The sequence below is a fragment of the Mesitornis unicolor genome, unplaced genomic scaffold (genome assembly GCF_000695765.1).
Source record: "Mesitornis unicolor isolate BGI_N332 unplaced genomic scaffold, ASM69576v1 scaffold17836, whole genome shotgun sequence".
Taxonomy (NCBI): Eukaryota; Metazoa; Chordata; class Aves; order Mesitornithiformes; family Mesitornithidae; genus Mesitornis; species Mesitornis unicolor.
In genome coordinates, this window is record NW_010191917.1 from 92,398 (window position 1) to 107,331 (window position 14,934).

Consider the following 14,934-nt stretch of genomic DNA (forward strand, 5'->3'; position numbering starts at 1 on the left):
TGCTCTAACTTTCCAAGTAGAACTGATGAATATGAAGTGCTGATTCAGAAGAATCCCTCAAAACTGTGTCAGTAACACAACTTCTCACCTGAGGACAGGAAACGTTCTTTACTGCCTTCACAAGGTACAACATTGCCCAGACTTTTGGAAATTTTATGCTTATCATTCAAGGCGATTATTACATGCTCCTCACAAAATGTTCATGGTGTAAATCACATGTGTCTCTGGAAAGAAACAGCATTTAGTTCTGCTGCAGGAAGCCAATGGGTTTCAATGCCCTTACTCATAACTATTTTGGGATGTCATAAATTATTTATTAGGACTAGAGTTACCAAGCAGTCAGTCTGCTAGGGAGTAACGTATCTAAAATGCTATTTGGAAGACAAAATAAAAAGACGTGAGCAGAAAGGAAAACAGAGGGAGGACTTGGCTGTAAGGTAAAAACAGGTGATGTCTTGGTATTCAATGCTACACAAGTCTTAATGTTTCAGAGTCTCTCTAAAACTCGTTCCCGATGCAAAGTATAATACACTTTGCAACTAAAGCAAGCATATATATGTGTGCACACACATACCTATACGTATATACATATATCTAAGTAAAAGTAGTGAATTACAGAAATTCCAGTGTGTAAGATCACATCCAGTAGAACTTTAAGCCATGGGAAAGAAGAGGAATAACCAGAAAGAAATGGTATCTCATCTGATGTTTAATAACCCAGGAATCAAAAAGCAGGACATGAATACTATTAGCTCATAAGTTCTGCTCCAGCTACAAAGTTGTTATGGGATTGAACTGCTGGGCCATGACAAGACCTAGAATGCACTATGAGGAGAAAGATGGAAATTCTCAGACTGCTCTTTACTTGAGGTAGTAGTAATAGTAATAATAATAATAATAATACATCTTTTAAATTGTTTTGTATACTGAATGGAAGGAAACAGAAGGAATATGGAAGTTAAAAATGTTTCCTTGAAAAGATTCATGTCAATAAACGTAAAACATTTTGAACACTTCCCCAGCTTAATTCAGTAAGCTTCAACTGGCTCTACAAATTCTCTCCAAATGCGATCAGTCCTAACATCACTTCTGACTTGCTATCTCTGACTGTTGAACCAATTTTCCAAGACAAAAAGAAGCAGTCCTCTTGTGACATTAGAAGGCTAAATAATCTATTCAGACCATGCCTCATTTCTGTATCCTACATTTTTGTTTCTCTCAATTTTCCTGTTCTCTCCTATCTATCATTTTCTCAGAATGATGTCTTTGATCTTCACAACGAACCAATACTGGGGTTTTTTGTGTCTGTTCCATTGCAACTTCCCTTTTGAACAAATTACTTATTTCAACATGGTTTTATGCACACTTCTAAAGTAAAAGCCTTGTTTTTCTCTGCCTAACCATTCTTCACAATCCTACATTTTTAGCAAAAATCACGCCAGATATTAAATATGATTCTGAGATGTAGAAAGACAACAACACTTTCCTAATCTTACTAACAGTTTCTCTAGTTACATGGCTATTTTGTTGTGTTGATAGGAACTGTAGACAATTTTGAAAAATACATTATTTAGTATACACTCACTGAGCGTTTTGAACATTGATGGAAGTCATTGATTTCTCCTGAAATAGTCACATTACCACATATCTCTTTTCAATCTTAGCATAACAACCTGTGTCATCTTCTTCCACAAAAACCACTAAAAGTTGGTCTGACTCCTTTCTACTCTGTAATAGTAGTCTTTCAGAATTACTAGACTCAAAATAAAGACCACATCAATTCTCTCTCTCTCTTCTTATTAACCCACTTAGTTCAGCAAACCTTGTGGTGAGGGTGGAAGCATGTAACTCAAGACGTGTAACGAGGATTGCATTCTAGAGATGTGAAAATGAAGGAAAAAAAACCACAAACAGAACAAAAAACCAACAAAAAACCAAATCCAGAGACACCTCTCTATTTCAGATCAGAAAGAATCTCTCTTCAGAGAATCGCTCTTCAGATCAAAGAATCTATTCTTCTAATTCAAATTTTTGCTAGTATTAATTCACAGTGAGTAGAAGAAAATATACTCAGAAGTACATTAAAAGGGTTGTTTTCTACAGTTGCCTACTTTCTTTTTTCAGTACCTTCTAGAAGTACAACAATACCCTAGACAACATTGCTGAATAAAGTTTAAAGAGAAAGTTACCGGAAACTTAATGCAAAAAATCCTGAAGTACAGAAGACAGTCTGGTTTTGTTTGCTAAGTGGCCTCACACTAAGCTTTTGATCCAGGTGTTGTGGGAATGGAACTGACACATACCACACTTCTACGGTTTTAATGATGCCCAGAGCTTTCATTTTCTTTTACACTCTAACAACGGAAAACATGGTCTCCTTATGTACGACATAGAATCTAATAAAGACGCCAGCTGTTCATTCCCTGGTGAATCCTGCAACTCCAGTCTGAAGTACAGTAGTGTCAGATTTTTCAAGAATAAAAATTGAATAATTGTACTGTACCTGGACAAGTACAATACGCTCAATTCTTCTTTTTTCCTGTCTACATATAGCAAATACACAGAAAGAAGTTGTACATCTGATTGGTATAAACCAGCAAAATAATCTATCCGCTTAACAGTTAGCAGGTTTTACATAGTTTCTTGGCTTTCCCTGTCACAGTATTCTAAACTATATCTGTTCCTTCCAAACATCTCTCATAAGCATCTATTGTATTAATGCAAACTGACATATTTGTTCTGCCAAATGCTGGCTACTTAATGAAAACAGGCAAAACAAATACTATGCAATAAGTATGCTAACTGAGAGACCACAGCAACATCACAGGCCAAATTTTGCTCTTGGCATCAACAACAAACACTGATATTTTTGAGATAACAATCTCAAAAAGAGGATTGCTTGGTTTTCCCATCTTTCTCCTTGCCGTAGTCTAAAAATTCAAGAGACTGTTAGAATATCTGTATCACACAACATTACACTGCAGCTAGTTGTGTGCAGCTGCAGAAATGTTGCCCAAATTTGTGTTGCTGTAACTGCCATCATAGGGACACATTTATGCACCGTGTTTGGAGAAAATACAAATGAGGGAACTTCCAGAACTATTGCTCCTGTATTTGAATTAGAATCTTTCATTTCAGCTATGAAGTGGCAGTACCAGCAAAGAAATATTAAATAAACACAGTTTTGACCATCAGTCACACTCAGTTGTAACTAAGCATGCACATGCTCTTCTTGCAGATCACTCTTCTAGTGCCTGCTAGCGTCCTCTCCTGAATCTTCTTGCCAGGGCAAAGTCAGCCTCTACATGGCAAGGCTAAGACATAGCCTGGCCTTGAGAGTGAGTATGTTAGTGCAAATTCAGGTTCAAAGATCAACTTCAGTGGACAGATAGCCCCAACAATGTTTCTCTGACTGTACAAGAGCCAAAATAAAACCACACAAATACAATGAAAGTCCATATTCACAAAGCTTTGCCAGATGGATAGATGTCATAACACTAAATACTATAGTTTAAAATCTTCCATTGGTTGGTTGTCGTATGAAGCACAGCTCTTTTTCTTTTAAATATATATTCTCATCATTCTGCTATCCTTGCAGGAAAGACGGTATCAAGAGTTACCTGGACATGAAGTAATCTTAGTAAATGGAAGACCTCAGGAAGACCATTTTGCTATTATCTATATTGTCATATTCACTACTATGAAGTAATAGTCAATTGACACAGTAACTATAGTATCCAAAGGACACTTACCCACGGGACAGAGCGATTTCAGAAAACATTTTACATTTTTTACATTCATGTACTTTGCTTTGCTACCCTTTCTCAACCTTGTTCATCATCAAGAGCTTCCTAGCTCAGTCTATATCAACGCCCTTGATAACACAAAACTCCTGTAATGCAGTGGCTGAAGAGAGGGTTTCTTACTGTTTTCCTTCCCATTCGTTGAGCATGGAATATACTCTCAAAGACAAAGAATTCCATTTCCATTGTAACTCTTTCTTCAGGTTTAACCATGAAGATTAAATAAATGCCACAATACAGTTAGTTAAGCAGGTGCTAAATTTATCCTGACACTGAGGCCAAAATACGGCAAGACACATTTTCCCTGGGAAAAGTAAGAATTAGGCTGATTCCATCTTTATCAACCTAGTCTGCTGTTTGCTGGACTCAGTACAAAACATGATTTTACTGCTGTTTTGCAAATTCATTTTAATTCTTTTACATTCTAAATTTTAAATAAATATGTTGCAGCAGAAGTACTGTAGTAATTTTATATTATTCACTTACCTATTGAAGTTATATCAAAGCCAACCATTTGCACAGCAGTTCAGACATCCATGTTAGGAATCCATCAACATGTTGAAAGGACATGAAAGAAAAGGAAGAAAAAAGAAAACAATAAGCTATCTTGCTTGTTTCCTCAAACAAAAAAGCATTACAACAAGCCTACAAATATCAATCGGTGTTACATTCTGCCATGAACATGGGAAATATTTATTTAAGCAGGTAACTTATTTTTTTTTCCCTGGTACCATTCATTACAGCAAGATGGTTGTTAAAAGTAGCTGTTAAAAGAAAATGGTGAATAGTACTTACATTACACAAATAAAAATCGAACGATCCTGTTATATTTGATAGCAGACTACATTCAAACAGTTTCACAGCATTTTTGTAAATTACTTGAATGCAGTCTTTATCTGAATATCAGCAGGCAGAATGCCAAGATGGAAATTATGCAATGAGAAGGAAATTGAACAATTCAGATATGTTTATGGAAAGCTCACAAATCAGGGCATCTCATTTGGCATCAAATAAAGCTGTTATTCATGATGTGCAGCTACAAAAAGGAAAGCTGTTCTCTGGTATAAAGTGTAGCCACAGTAGCGTGAGCTAAAAGAAATGGTTTCTCAACAGAAGAAATAAAGGGTGACATTGGTATAGAAAGATGCTCACATTATGTCGTGTATACTCAGCTGAAATCAAACCAAGAAGAAACTATACTGGTGCACCTTTTCCTTTAATGCCATCTCTTAGATATTATATAATGATCCCATACAACAAACTTCATCTCTAAGTCATCCTTTTCTATGCCTACATAAATGTTTTTGTTCCATATCGAACCTGGAAAGGACACAGATTTGAAAAGAACATAGGAGATTTTCTAAGATCATTTGCTGGGCTGCTATGAAGCTATAGTGACTACACCAGTTCCTGTACTTGGATTCTGATCTCTTCCAAAATGTGTCCTGCTCTGTTGATTTATCAAATAAGATTTCCTCTCATAGATATACATGCTAAAAAGCTGTTTTATACAGTAGAGTTGTCACTAGAAAACCCAAATCTTGACTGAGCTTTGGCAATTATCAAATAGCTGACTTTGCCAGAGTCATGCCAAGTCTATATATGAAAGGGAAAGCACCTGCTTTGTTAAGTCATTCTGCCTATAGTAGGTGATTTTAAAAATATAGCCACGTACCCATTGAATAATCTTCTATTATTCATCCACACAAGTTGAAATTTATTAATAAGACTGGAGGAACATACAAATCCTCAAATACTGGAAAGCAAGATGAACAGACTATCTGAGTTTATTCTGCATATAAATATGGATCTTAAAACAGCACCTGTGATAAGAAGCTACTTCACTTCTCAAAGATTCCTTTTACATGACATTGGTTTAGCTCCTTTGTAGTTTATATATTTCAAACACTCAGTCTACCCAGAGGCCTCTAAGTCTAGACGTGTGGTAATCTCTTTAGATGTGTCACATAGATATAGGCCACTTCATTTAATTGGGAAAATCAAGGGAGAGACCTTTTATTCATATTGTTTCATTGTTTGTGTTCAGTTCAGTCCTTTCTAACGTGGGCAATAAAATCAGAAGGGACTATTAAGCGAAATGCACTTTGCTCTTCCATGCCTATTCATGTGCCAATTACAAGAATACAACCTTGAAGCTCAGGGGTCAATCTTATCGGGAAGGGTCAGGAAAAAAGAATTTCCCCCCCTAATCTCACAATTCAGGGATAGCACTGAAGCAGAGATGGGAAAATGTAATATTATGGTTTTTTATGGATTGTGGATTTTTCTATCCTACTCTATGCGTGCCATGATTCATCAATGTACATACTCAGCTGCTTTACAAAAGTCAAGAATTACTATGTTAATATGCTGATGCTCATAAAAAATAGTTCTAATAAACTTCCTTTTCCAAAAGAAAGTAAATCAGCCAACAAAACATGCTTTCATAACCTCTGACTTTGAAAAACAGAAAAAGACAACTTTACCTGTACCGCCTCTATTTACTGTGACGTAAATAGGAGCACACTGTCATTACATAACAACAAATAAAAAAGATCAATAAGAAAACCCTTCTTTTCCACAAAAGGTCTTAACACTTACTGTTCCCTGTCTCCCATGGTTTAAGTGATATTTCTAATTATTCTTTCTATGAAGTTCTGTGCTACTCTAAAAAAAATAAAATAAAATAACCTTTTCCCTAGAATGCTTTGGCAGTATTTTTTCCTCTCTCTTCCCACAATGTTCACAAACAGCTAGAAAAGCACCATATTTTTTGGACTTTTATTTTCTTGGCAGACACAGGCCAGTTCCTTGATCTTTGTAAAAAGACACAGCTCAGCTGAAGTCAGTGGTGAGGCTTCAGCCTCCCTCAAGTCATGGACATGACACTGGAACTGTTTGTTATGGAAATTATTCTGCCTACCACAGCCCAGATACTCAGAAAACTGTGGGTGCTTTCCTGAGGACTGGAAGATTTATGAAACGGCCAGCTACTGGCTATTGTGTGCACATTTAAAGTACAATCGAGGGCATTCACTTCCAAAAAACACTGTATTTGAACACCCATTTATCCGATAACCTGTATCATAACTCAGTGAGGATTACATAGCAGGTAGAGAAGCACAGAGAAACCAATGTTGCTGTCATTTTTGTTGACAGAAATTACATTATCTTTTTTTATTTTTGGACAGAAAATTACTGTCTTAAACATTTTTGCAAGTTTATCTGCTTTAAACAGGGTCACTCAGAGGTCTCTACTGTTCTCTTTCATATTCTCATGACAGTTGACTGAACCCTTGATCTTTGACCTGGATAGAAATTAACCCTCCACAGTCCACCATCTAAGCTGAAACATTAATATTCCTAATAATGAGAGGTTATTAAAATCTTAAAGAGTTCAGTGGAGCATTTCAAGGACAGTGGAATTAGACTTCAGCAAATACCTACAGATTTATTGCATAATGCAAACCGTTTGATTTGTTGGGATGTACGCTCCAAGGCTATGGCTCAGCCAGCCTTTGCTGGCAAAGAAACAGCCACTTGACTAATTTAACTTGATTTGCACTATGGGAAAGGGAGAAATCCTTGGTTTTGGTCATGTGTAGCTATAAATTATTCCTCTTGCCCCTTTCCACACTCCCCCTCAACTTTGCAGTGGAGGGAATATTATCACAGAATCACAGAATCACAGAACGTTAGGGATTGGAAGGGACCTCAAAAGATCATCTAGTCCAATCCCCCTGCCGGAGCAGGAACACCTAGATGAGGTTGCACATTTATTAACCAAAGTAGAAATCTTTAGAGAAAATGATAGCTTATCAAAAAGTACATCACACTTAATTGCTGATGTTGTATTACACACACAGGAACTGAGCTGTTGGTGGAGGCAAAATTATCGAATGTGTCAGTGAAACAATTGCACTGGAAATCAATAGCTACCCAAAGTGCTATGCCAGGAACAGGGATGCATGGAAGAAAAGACCAGTTGAGGTTCCTAATTCACTAGATTCTTCTCAAAGCCACTGCATCACTTCCTGTGCCTTATGCACTTAAGTCTTTAATTTTTGAAACAGTTCTTCCACTAACCCACCACCAGACAGCTTTTCTATTCCACTCAACTGAAATTCCCATGTAGGATAATGGTAACATGTCTATCTGTCCATTTTCCATGCTGTACCATTCTGATTCATGTTATTCCATTGATGGGGCAGCATCGGCAATTGAGATTTCCACCAGGAAATGTTCCCTGCCTCTGTCTGACCTAAACAGATTCAATAATGTTTGGGAAAAAAAGATTATCAGGAGCAAGAGGAATTACACAAAGAGAACAAATTGGGACCTGGATGAAAAGAAAATTAAAAAAACCTAAAACTGATATAAAAAATAATCATGCAGGGAGAAAAGGTAGAAGAGAGTGCAAATGCAAAAGTTGCAAGACCCTCTAGAATGCGAGGCTCTGAGACCAGAAGGATCAGCAAAACTGCTTCTGAAAGGAACCAGCAAATCTTGTTGCAATTATTATTTTGAGGTCTTGTCATCCTGCCATCTTAAACAAAAGTGGAGCGATAAACTATAACAAGTGACACCAAATTACTACTTTTGTTAACCCTTACTGAAAAGGGCTTTGATGCAGTACCACATCTTCCAATGAGAAAATTCATAACTCTCTCACAGAGCTCAGAGATCTGGTAATGCAGCTGATGCAACACATGGAGTTTATGACTACTGCTATTTTTATTGGCTGCTTCATTTGTCTGTAGATGCTGACAAAATTCATTGGTAGGTTCCCTTTAAAATATGTTAGTATCAGATAAATGATATTGCATCCCAGTGCAACATAAAGAGTAATATCAGTGTTTTAATTCTTTCTTTCCTTCCTTTCTTATGGCTTTCACAGGCAAATTAAAATATATGCCTCTTTCTTTTAAACTTATTAATCTACATTCAGTTGTGATATGGAGGCTGTGCTAAAACTCTTCACAACTAGCTCCTCATTAATGCATTTCTGATACCACACATTTATTATGCGTTTTTACATTCTGTATCTAACTGAAACCCCAGCCTCACTGCCATAGGCTGCTGGTCTGCAACAAAGCTGTTTCCAAAATTTCAGACTTAATGAAAGATAGAAACTCTTAGCAAGAAAATGTGGCCAGTATAGCCAATGACAGTTCTCTATAGCCTTGGCAAGCTTTTCTGGTTTAACAACTGCACTAAAGATGAAAGCAATGCCGCCTCTGCCTTGGCTGATGCTATTTTTCTTCAAGTGGTAACAAGGCACGGCCTAGCAAAAAACACCTCCTGGAGAAGAGCATAAACCTGGTGGCAGCTGCCAGCTACTGAAACCCTGTTGTGACACTGAACATTACCAAGGGGTTGCAGCCACATGTGCAGGATACACAAGACAAAATATTAACTATTAACAACTATTGTAGGGGTAATTAAACAAAATTTGCTATGCAGTACTCAGTTTGTCCTGTCAATGCAAACTAATTCATCACCTAGTAAGTTGGACAAACAAAGGCAGAAAAGCGCCAGGATTTGTGAAACCATTACGAAGAACAATTATTTCCAGCAATAAGCTTCCTCTTTACTGTGGCTGATTCAGTGAGTCATTGGCTTTGGCTACGGTAGATTAGAAAATTTCTGAAAATTTTTACTAGTATGAGTACTTTTTTTCAGACCAGACACTCATGCTTTGGACAGCAGCATATTTACACCTGTCTGATCAGTAACAACACATATGTAGTAACTGTACAGGTTACCAGAGGTACATTTTTGTATCTATTTGTAACCTTTTTATCAACACAAATAGATTTTGGCCAAGTATTCAATAACTGTAGTGAATGGATTATACTTTAATCTCACTTCTGGTGATTAAGCGGCACTGCTGTGACTGTGTCAGACAAAGCTGGAAAGTACTCCTCCAGTAGTTGCCTATTGCCACCATCAGTTCCTGATCATACCAAGACCAGAAAGATAATTTAGATTTCATTCTTCTTTTCTGCTCATCACAAAGAAAGAGAAAGTTCTTTGGAATAGATACTGGTAAACCTGCTATAATACAAGTGGGAGGCAACTCTGAAGTTGTATGTAAGGTAGCACAATAGAAAAGAGTTTTAAAAGATCAGGACAGTTCAGTCTTTGAACATATCACACAATGTAGGGGGTGTGATATGACTCAAATGTGATTACAGACTTCATTTATGTATAACTTTCAGAACACTCTCTGTACTTCTGCTAAAATTGCATCTACAGATAATTCAATATAAATATATTATACTGTGAAGACTCATGTATAGAAAATTATGTCTATTTGTATACACACAGACATAGATGCACATAGATTTCAGCTGTATTCCCATTTCTTCTTTACAGAGACGATAAAAAAGCTTTGCTTTTCAAAGACTGAGACATACAAATGGCATGACTGAGAACCAAGTTCTGAGGAACTCCAGACTAGCTGAGTATACCAGGACAACCCTCCAAAGCAGCTGAGATTCTTGTTTCTTAAACAAGCAAATAAGCCAAGTTCAAGATCTTTGTCTGTACTCTTCAGGCATTCACCAACCTGAAAGTCAAGTGCATCTATGATTACTTGGAACTTCAAATTAGGACTACTGCACTTGTGACACCGTACAATTTTCTAAAACAAAAGTAAACATATATATATATAATTAAAATCTGGAAACATTCAGATAAATACAATAAGGGATATAAAAAGGGATAAAATAAAATCTTAATATAAAAATTAAAAATACATAAAGGCAATAATAAAATAATACTTTATTTATTAAAATGATCTTCTTGTGTTAGGTTACTAAGAATTTATTGTCACATAGCTAACAATATTCTCCTTAAGAAAGGCAGGGTTTTTTTCTTACCTTCAGGAAGAATACTATACAGTAGCCTTTTACTTCTGTTAGCTGAAACAGGCTCATAACTTGGAAAGCATATAAACCACATTCAGGGAAGTACCCTAGTTTGATTGTTCTTTGTTCTACGAACTGTGTGTGTCCTCAAAATGTCATCAGCGATAAACTGTTAAAGGCTTCACATCAAGTCATTAAAAGACACTCCCTAAGGCAAGAGACCACAAACTGAAATGCCTGCTACCCTATTTACACATTTGGCCCACCTAGGTATGGTAACATCACAGCTTCTTTATTAAATATATATTTTCATACATTACAAGTGTATTTAGTTTCTGGCTCGTTGAGAAGAACAGGAGAAAGTGATGTTTATTTAATCATTTGGTTAGTTTTTCCAGCGCTGAGTGAGCACCCTTGAAAAATCTGATTGGCGGGCTGCTCCTGCCGAAACCCCCAGGGCTGTTCACCTGTCACTTCTGCTGGCAAGGACCGGCATGACAGCCCATGCCGCTCGCTTTTGACAATGAACGACAGTGACCCAATCCCAGAGAACACCTGACTTGGCCATTTCTCCTTTCTTTCAAATAGATTGCGTGCTATCTGCTGGCTAAAACCAGTAACCTCTACTTTACACAAAGCAGTTAAGAACACAAAATCATTACCTTACCAAAAAACACGAGGCAAACAAAGGACAGCTTCTAAATAACAACCTCAATTCTGTACATGTTTTCTCTGGAGTAAACTAGAATAAGTCCCATCACAAAAAACAGAGTTAGAGGGCTGCAAATCCAACATTGAGAAGAAAAAAAACCTACCATTCTTGAAAGGAAACGAAAGCATCACAAGTCTTTTTTATAAAAAATCTCATTTTGAAAGCATCTAATAGTTACATTGTTTTGGGTTTTTTTTAATATGTTTATATCTCAAAACCAAACAATAAATAAATAGGACCTTCACGTTACCTAGAGATTATGGACTAGACATAGTTTGCAATGTTTAGCCAATTTGGTGCATCAAGGCAACAAGCTAGAGTTCTAGGTATGGGAATATCATATTGCACTGTTATTTCCTAACACAACCCCGTATATAAAAGCCAATGCAGTCTCAGGGCTCAACATAACCTCTCATCCATAGCAAGTAATATCTCTCATTTTGATATTTAAATATACACCGAAACGTTCCACAGGAGGATGTACTTGCTACTGGAAACTCCATCAATTTGAGATCTGATGTTACTTGATGAAGCAGTGGTTGTTCTGTAATGGCATTCATATTACATTGCTATGGTTTTGGTTTTTTTTGAAGCCTTTGAACACTAATCACCAAATTATCACACGTTGTGCACTGCAACACTGAAAATCATTTCTATGCTTCCAAAACCAGCACATCTTAATATATAATGCCTTTTTTTCATTGTTGTTTTTTAATGTATATTCTTAACTAGTCCACTACAACTTGGCCAGAAATCCAAAAAGACAGATTAAGTATAGATCATAAGACATAGCGATGACATTTGGAATGTGATCTTTGCAAAGATTTCAGTAGCAAGATCATCGGTCACTGTAAATTCTCTTTTCTGCAGTCAGTGCAAGTAAACCTGATGATATACATCAGCTCATGTCCTAATCCAAGAAATCTACTTTTTTGAGTCCAGTGAAGGGAGGAAAAGGAAGACTGTCTTTAAGAGATTCTTTACAAAAGCAGTGTCTTTCTCTTTTCTTTCTGCTTAACATCTTTTTCTAATAAGTTCCCAAGTACATGTTTGGGATAACTTCACTAACCTACTAAATCCATCAGAAAGAAGAAATTAACACAGAGCTCTGGTTGTGTTTAAAAATGTTCTTGAAATGAAACAGATACATGGAATGGGATAGCCAACAACAGCACAAAACAAAATATGCAGAAAGATAAGCATTTCAAATTAATTTAGTTGCATTTAATTTGTATGAATTATCTATTAATCAGATTACATACATAGTCACTCTGACCCTAGTGCTGGACAACTACATAATCCTTAGTTATAAAATATTTCTCCAATCTAAAAAATATTATAATTGCCATTTTACTAGGAGGGCAAGATATAAAAAGAAACTGCCCACGCTCACAGTTTAATCGTGGATCATCCTTCCTCCCTCAACATTCCTTTACTTGAAATTAATGTCTAAATCATACATATGCGAACATGCAGAAGGTACTCAGACTCTTCAATTTGACTATTTAACTGCTTTTTGTGACCTTTGTAATTCACTGCTTGTGGTTTGTATTGATTTATACAAGCCACACAGTATCTTTTGGGGCCTCTACTTGAAGAGTTTTCTAATCCAAAAGGTTACCTATATGAATGTTTCCTTTAGGAACAGCTATACAAATATACACACGCATGAGTGTTTTCAACATTTTTTTTCTTTTCATTGATATTCTGTGACTTCTTTTTTTCATCACATGTAAATTAAGAGAAGAAGGGCAAAGCCTCTGTCAAATTTTCACCTCAAAACCCACCTATCATCCCACGTACAAGCCAGAAACAGCAAGATACCCGCAGCTTCCTGCGAAAGTTTAGGTTTAGGTATTCTGGAGAGATCTGTCAGGTCCTGTTTTGTTGGAGGATGATTATTAAGTAAAACCATCAGAAATAACCTGCTTTAGGAGATAAAATTCCTGTTTTCCTAACTTAGCCGTGCAAAAGCAAATGATAAAGCTTTTGTTAATTTCAGCGAAGTCAAGGACTGAGAATATGAAGGGACTTACACAAAACCTTCCAAGTGATGTCACCCAAAATGAGAGAAGGAAGATAACAGTACAAAGTGTCCTGCGTCAGCCCTTCAGTAATACAAAAAACAGAGCACGGCATGCCTAGCATGGGTAGAAAACAGTGAATTTCCTCATGATCAGCATCACAGAAACCGAAATCTAGCATACCAATGTGACATTGAAGAAAACATACCTTATGCCTAAAGCAAAAGAAAAAATGTTGAAGAACAATTTATGCAGGTGGAAATATGGTTTATGTAATCATGCCAAGGTCACTAATACACAAGCTGTGCTACTGCTGAACTGCTGCCACGGAAGTTAAAGGTACCCAAGGATTTCACCTACTTACACAGTTATTAAAATATTTCAAAGAAATATGAAGAAAAACATCAGTAAAACATGACAGTCTGTACTGTTCACTACTCCTCTTCTACAGATTTCTCCTTCCCCCTTTAGGATATGCACAGCATGTGGTATTGTTCCTGACTCGCTTCCATGAATATGTCCTAATATCCTGGAGGGAAATGAAAGAGCCCTATCATGTTGCTTTTTCATTTAAATTAGAGAAAATTCTGTATACTGAGTGATCAGAATAGTGTCCTTAATATGTAGAGCAAAGAACTGGCTGCCAGTGCAGGCAGGATTCCTGATTTCATGGACCAATGGTCTAATCTACTAAGGCAAATTCTTCTTCCTACATATGACAACTGTGAGCTTTAGCCATAACGTTCAAAACAGTGAGATCATGAAAATTCATTTTTGAGAGACAGATGGATGATATCCATTATTAATGGAGCCTCAAACAGAACCCTTCCCTAAACAATGCATGTAGAGCCTTTATCAAGATCTGTCAGACAAGAAACTTGACACGATAAAAATAAAAAAGTTCAGTTTTACAAGGACAGATATTACAGGTAAATGCATGTAATATTGCAGTCCACTTATTGGTAAAAATTCAATGAGCAGTTACCTAATGGTATTCAATAGATTCAACTAATAAAAATCCCACAACTGTAATTCTGTTCTCATACATCACATTAAAAAAATAGTACCAATAGAAAAGAGAGGTTCCTTACTTTCCATTTCATAAATATGTCTGTCAAAACAAAATGCCAACTAGGAAAAGTAAGGAGGTGATATAACCGCACCTCAGTACAGACACCTAAACAAAATGCTTGTCTTCCAGAAGCCCCATTATAACCAGTGGAAAAAAGAAAGGCACTGGGAGAGGCTGGTTCAGAACAGAAGCCCATCTTTTGTGTTCTGCAATATTCTGGAAAAATATGTTGAAGGTCTAAAGTTGGTTTATTTAAACATATGGTACTTCTTCAGAGGGCAACATAAAACTCTTAAAAACAAAAGAAACCAAACCACTCTATCCCCCCAATCAAACTGACTGTGTTCACTTATCCCATGGGACTAAGGACACTACTGGAGTCCTCCTACAAAGTGAAGGGCTCTCATCTTGGACACAGTAGTGTAATTTTCTTAGATGCATTATGTGAAGA